Below are 7,102 nucleotides of genomic sequence, written 5' to 3' on the forward strand. Positions count from 1 at the left end.
TTGGATCAATTTGCACCGGAGAGCAAGTTCCAACACAATGCATAGAATCCAACCCATATCTTGGCTTAGGCAGTGGTAGAAAGAGTAGGTAATTTATGCATCAAGGGAAGAATGGACTTGCCTTCGTCGAAGTTCTCTTGGCACGAAAGATCTATTTCCGAGAGGTCGAGTTCCTGCCCTTCTTCCGGAGCTACGAATTCCAAATGGTCGGACCCCTCTTCGCCTTGCAAAAACAGGCAAAAATAGTACATCAAACTTTGTTGGCTAATAAAGTGTGTCAAGTTATTATTTTGTGAATTAAGGAATATTTGGACTATTTTTGGTGCATAAAATATCAACATATATACATATATATAAGAAAATAGGAAAAGAAAAGGGAAAAGAATTCTCGGTTAGCTGGGCCGGGGGGGGGGGGGATTTCGGCGCAGCGCGGGCGCGCGGCGCTGCGGGCGAATGGGCCCTGACAGCCCACGAGGAGGGGGAGACGACGCGGGCAAACGCTGTGAGCGCGGGCCCATGCACCAGAGAGAGGGGGAGCGCCGACGGCGTCGGGCGGGCTGACGGGAGGGGGGGTGAACCGGCCGGGGTCGACTGCTGATGAGGTTCCGTGGCGGTTCTCCACCGCGGCTCCGGTTCCGGGTGGTCAGGGAGGTGGCTTAGCACGCAGGGATAGGGGGGTCATGGTGATCGGGTCAATTTGGCTGGTGGATGCCCGAGATGGCCGGTCCACGGCGAGTTGGCGGGCTCCCTTGGCGACGCGGTCGCCGGCAAGGCTACAGTGTGTGATAGGTGAGGGAGAAAGGCGCACTAATCTTGTGCCGAAGTGGTGAAGCTTGCGGACCACACTAATTTGATGCCAAGCCACTAGAGAGGTGAGGGAGGAGCTCACCGGAGAGAGGAGGCACGATGACGTCGAGCTCAATTGGGTCCAGGGGAGGAAGATGGAGTGGCCAAGGCTAGTGAGGGGGAAATAAGGGGCTCGGGGCGGTCCTTTTATAGGTGGCCAGGGAGGGGGGGAGGAAGAGGTGGCGAGCACCGGCGAGGCTTGCTGCAGCGGCAATGATGGCACACAGTGGTGGTGACAGGATGGCTCAGGGCAGGCCGTGGCGATGGGACGGCTCGGTCATAGTGCGCAGGTACGCAATGCGCCAATTCGTTCTGGTGGGCGAGTTAATGGCGAGGAGACAGGGTGGGCGGTGGCCGACGATGAATGTGTCGATGGCCGATCTCAGGCGAGGGGGGAAGGGGCTGACCAGCGGGGCCCGCCTACCAGAAAGAGAGCGGTCGTGAGGGAGAAAGGGCGGGCGTGGCTGACGGGTCGGCTAGGCTGCCTGGGGAGAGCGCGGCGCGTGGGAGATGGGCGATGGGCCGCAAGGGATAGAGAAGTGTGGGCGCGCGGGAGAGGGGGAGAGCTTGGGCCGGATTCAGCCTAGCCGATAGGGAAGGGTTTCCTTTTTCTTTTTCCTTTTTCTTTTCTCTTTTCTTTTCCTTGATCCCTTTTTCCTTTAAACAAATATTCATCTATAATTCTTAGGTGCCAAAATGAAATATTCTATGTGAAGTGCTACTAGCAATCATGGTGTATGCATATGGTGAATATAATGCTTCATGAAATGGGACTCTTAGGAGATAATTAAGGGGGGTTAGGAGTTTAGGGTTTCTAACCTTTGGGATAAAAAATGGGATGTTACAGACCTACCCCACTTAAAAGAATCTCGCCCTTGAGATTCAGACTGGTTTGAGAAAAGATAAGGGTATTCCTTCCTCAATGAGTCCTCACTCTCCGAGGTAGTCTCCTCTTCTCCTTCTGTACTCCATTGAACTTTACAGAGCTTTACTTCTGAGTTTCGGGTCTTTCGAATGGCTGAATCAAGAATTTTGACTAGCTTTTCTAGGTACTGCAGATCCTTCTGAATTTGAACTAACTCCTATGCGATGCGACTCTTTGGTACTTTTAAGCATTTGTGGAGCTGAGATACTTGAAATACATTGTGGATATCTGACATGGACTCTGGTAACTGAAGGCGGTAAGCCGCTGGCCCTATTCTACCGATGATAGGATAGGGGCCGATGAATCGCAGAGCTAGCTTTCCTTTTACTTGGAATCTTTTGAATCCACGCATTGGGGAGACCTTGAGGTAGACAAAATCTCCTTCCTCGAAACTGAGTTCTCTCCTTCTGTTGTCTGCGTAACTCTTTTGTCGACTCTGAGCTTCGAGTAGTCTCTTGCAGATCAGGGCAACTTTCTCTTCTGCCTCTTTGATGAAGGCAGGCCCTTCTAGGTTATTTTCCCTTACGTTAGACCACATCAGAAGGTTCTGGCACCTCCTTCCATACAAGGCTTCAAAAGGTGACATCTTAATGCTGGCTTGGTAACTGTTGTTGTACGAGAATTTTGCAAACGGCAAACTGGACTCCCAGTTTCTGTCGAAGGTCAACACACAAGCTCTTAACAAATCCTCGAGGACTTTGTTGACTCTCTCTATCTGTCCATCTGATTGGGGATGGTAGGCGGTGCTTAAGTCTAGCTTGGTGCCCATAGCTTGCTGAAGGCTCATCCAAAATTTTGAGGTGAATTGCGTTCCCATATCTGACACTATTCTTTGTGGAATGCCATGAAGTTTGACTATTTCCTTGAGATATATCTGGGCAAGGGTGGCTCCTCTGAAGGTAGTCTTCACAGGAATGAAGTGAGCTACCTTGGTAAGACGGTCAATTATAACCAAGATAGAATCGTTCCCTTTTTGGGTCCGGGGCAGTCCGATTATGAAATCCATGTCTATTTCTTCCCACTTCCATTTGGGCACTGGGAGGGGTTGCAGTAGGCCTGCAGGCTTCTGATGTTCTGCCTTAGTTCGTTGACAAGTATCACACCGGGCCACATATTGAGCTATCTCCTTTTTCATCCCTCTCCACCAGTATCTGGTCTTGAGGTCTAGGTACATCTTGGTAGACCCTGGGTGGATAGAATAGGCTGAGTTGTGGGCCTCATCTAGTAGGATTCCTCGTGTCTCTCCCTTCAGCACACACAGATGGTTTCTGAACCAAAGGGCCCCCTTTTCACCTGTCTTGAGATTCGAAAGTTGTTCCTTGCTAGCTTTTTCTGCAAGTCCTGCCATCTCGGCGTCCAAATGCTGAGCTTTGTGAATGATGTCTTCCAGCATCGGTTTGACTTCTATACCGCTATTTTCTCCCAAACAAGCATTCAGTTGAGCCTATTCTCTCTTCCAGTCTTCCAAGAAGTTGGTTGCTTTCTCCCCGAAAGGTTTCCGGCTGAGGGCGTCTGCTACTATGTTAGCTTTTCTGGGGTGGTAGTGGATCTTGATGTCATAATCCTTAATCAGCTCTAGCCATCTTCGCTGATGGAAATTGAGGTCAGGTTGGGTGAAAATGTACTTCAGGCTCTTGTGATCTGTGAATATATGACATTTGTTCCCAATCAGGTAGTGTCTCCATATTTTAAGAGCATGCACTATGGCTGCCAATTCCAAATCATGGGTTAGATAATTTTGTTCATGAGGCTTGAGTAGGCGAGATGCATAGGCGATGACTTTCTCATTCTGCATGAGTATGCATCCCAACCCTTGTCTTGAAGCATCAGAGAAGATGACGAAGTTTTGATGGATATCTAGCAGTGTTAATACTGGCATGGATGTAAGTTTCTTCTTTATGACTTGGAAATTTTCTTCACACTTTGGGGTCCACACAAATTTGTTGTCTTTCTTGAGGAGCTCGGTCATGGGTCTTGCAACGCTGGAGAATCCTTTGATAAAACGACGGTAATATCCCGTCATTCCAAAAAAGCTTTGAACTTCACTAACGTTGGATGGCTGCATCCATTTGGATACTGCTTGTACCTTAGATGGGTCCGCTTCTATCCCTTCTGGTGTCAAGATATGCCCAAGGAAGGCTATCTTTTCTAACCAAAATTCGCATTTCCTGAGCTTGGCATAGAGTTGATGCGCCTTGAGTCTTCCGAGGACAATCCTAAGGTGATGCTCATGATCCTCAGACTCTTGGAGTAGATAAGGATGTCATCAATAAAGACTATGACAAACTTATCCAACTCTTCCATAAACACCTTATTCATAAGATTCATGAAGAAGGCGGATGCGTTGGTTAGTCCAAAGGGCATTACTGTCAACTCGTACCGTCCGTATCGGGTGACAAATGTCGTCTTCTGAACGTCCGCTTCCTTGATTCTCAACTGATAATATGTTGACCTTAGATCAATCTTGGAGAAATACTTGGCCCCTTGAAGTTGGTCAAAAAGGTCATCAATCCGAGGTAGTGGATACTTGTTCTTGATTGTGACTTCATTTAAGTATCGGTAGTCAATGCACATTCTCATGCTCCCATCCTTCTTGGTGACAAACAAGACTGGAGCTCCCCAAGGAGATGAACTAGGACGAATGTACCCTTTCTATTGAAGTTCTGCGATCTGGAGCTTTAGTTCTGCCAATTCTGTGGGAGCCATGCGGTATGGTCTCTTTGCGATTAGTGCGGTGCCTGGGATGAGATCTATGTAGAATTCTACCTCTCTTTCTGGAGGTATTCCTAGCAATTCTTCTGAGAACACATCCATGAATTCTTCTACCACAGATATACTTTCTGCTGCTAGGCTAAACACCATTGGATCTTGGGTCGGTGGATGAGCTTTACACGAAACTAATTTTCCCTAGTGGTTAGTGAGAAGAATAGTCTTATCTACGTAACTTATGATGCCATTGTGCTTGGTCAACCAATCCATTCCTATGATCACATCAATTCCGTGGGGTGGTAGTACGGCTAAGTCCGCTAAGAATACTACCCCACTTAAAAGAATTTTGAGTTGGGAGCATTTGAGGTGGCATAGAAGGTCTGACACTGGGGTTCGGGTGACCAAGGGAATTTCTAAAGATGAAGTGGGAATGCCATGCTTTTCCGCAAAACTAGTGGCGATGAATGAATGGGATGCTCTAGAATCAAAAAGTACAACAGTAGGGGTAAATTCGACTAGGAACTCACTGAGCACTACTCCAGGGGCTTGCTGAGCTTCTTGGGCGTCAACGTGATTCACTCGAGCCCTGCCGTGAAACTGGGTCTTGCTTATCCGGCTGTTGGTGGAGGGTGCCTTGGAGGTGGGTGATAAAACATTCTTGGGGCCATTCACCAAGTTGGAGTAGGCAGGTACGGATGTCTTCAACTAAGGACAATTATTCTTGTAGTGACTGGGGTCTCCATAGTGCCAACAAGCATTGGCTAGAGGTTGGCTGCTTGCAACAGATGGGGTGTGGAGGGAACTTTGACCAGGCTGGCTGAAACGTGACGGAGCAGACCCTGTTGGCTTGTTGAAACTCGGCCCTTTGGGAGGGAACCCAAAAGATCGAACTCTCTGGTGCCTGTCCTGCTGCTGAGCTCGGAGAACTTGAAACTTCCTCTTGAGGTCACCCTTTTCTTCTTCTCGTGCTCTTTCCACCTGGATGGCCTTGTTTGAGAGGTGCGAGAAAATGAGGAAATCATGGCTGGCGAGGATGGTCTTGAGTTCTAGTCTCAACCCCTTCAATAAACGGGCCATCTTCTTGGCTTCCGTGCTGACATCATCAGGCGCATAGCGAGCCAGCTCTGTGAATTTGTGGACGTACTCGCTAACAGATCTCCCTCCTTGAGTTAACTCCCGAAAGTCTTCTTCTTTGAGTTGGACGATTCCCAAGGGCATGTGATGCTCTCGAAAAGCGGCTTCAAATTCTGCCCAGGTAGCATCTCTAACGGCCGCGCTGAAAGTATCCCACCAGGATAGGGCCATCCCGGAGAGCTGATGAGCAGCTAGGTGAACACGCTGGTTTTCAGGGCATCCAATGGCCTCTAACTTCCTCTTTACTGTGCGCAACCAGTCATCAGCATCGAGCGGGTTGCTGGATCCGGCGAATGTGGGAGGCTTGAGCCTTAAGAACTCTCCCATTCTATCATGAGGTCTTCCTCCAATCGGGCGCTGGTTCTCGAGGCTTCTAGTGAGGACCTCAATGAGTCGGGTTTGGTTGGCTAGAACTTGGGCTAGGTCTAATGGTAGCTCTGGAGGCGCGGGGAGGTGGGTCTCACTCCCTTCTCCACTGACTTCTCCTTCGACACCTAGGGGAGACCTTGCTCCAATTCCTGAGGCGGTAGGCGTTGTTTTATCCGAGGCCATCTGCTAGAGGGGAGAAAGGATTACTACTATGCATATGCCAGATTTTTTTTTCTCAAACATGTTATTTTATTCAGCACTCCAGTTCATTACAAGCATACAACCACCACATATTTGACTACACACGAGCGTTTTCTAAGGTGTCCCCAAACTCCCTGATAAGATCATCAAGGCTAGTTAGGGACACTTCCTCGATGTCGAAAAAGTTCCCTATTCCTAAGGAGGGTAGTGCTGGTGGGGCTTCTTCCCTTGGGTCAGTCTAGCATCCCTGGCTCTTGAAGCGCTTTTGGATCTTCTTTGCAGGGGCGAGCTTCTTCAGCCTCCTAGCATAGTCTATCTTTAGGGTCCGGTATGCCTCACGAGTGTTGGCTTCTTCACCTTCTGCCATCTCGAGACTGTCTTGAAGAGCCGCATTTTCTTCCTTCAATTCCTTGATTTACTGCTCTAGGCTTTCCACCCAGGAGTTTAGGTGGTTGTAGTGGGAGAAAAGGTAGTCAAAGTGGTTGTCAAGGGTGTGGAGATATCCGGCCATGTAGACTATGGTAGGGTCATCTTCATTAGGATCTCTCCCTGATAAGGCCTAGAGTCTTTTCCTCTAAGCAAGAGTATTTTTGTTGCTAGGTGGAAAGTAGCGAAGGGGTGTCTCAAAGACCTCCCTGTTGTAGTTTTGGCATAGCTGGCGGAGGGCTTTTTGGGCAGCATTCTGGCAGGTATCTAGGAAGCGGTGGCCAGTAGCGGTGATCTGAAAGGGAGGGTGATTTGGGTAGTTTTGGCTTTCTCCCAGGTAGACTGCCATGGAGCATTTCTCAATCCCGTTCTCGCGTCATTCTTTTTAGACGTACTCCGGCTTCTTGCGGATCCCCATGCGAAGCGCGTAGCTCCGAAGAAGGTGAGGGAATCCTTCCACCTCTGAGCAATAGGATGTCCTAATGACAAAGG

This window comes from Zea mays, chromosome 7 (genome assembly GCF_902167145.1).
Source record: "Zea mays cultivar B73 chromosome 7, Zm-B73-REFERENCE-NAM-5.0, whole genome shotgun sequence".
In the NCBI taxonomy this organism is placed as follows: domain Eukaryota; kingdom Viridiplantae; phylum Streptophyta; class Magnoliopsida; order Poales; family Poaceae; genus Zea; species Zea mays.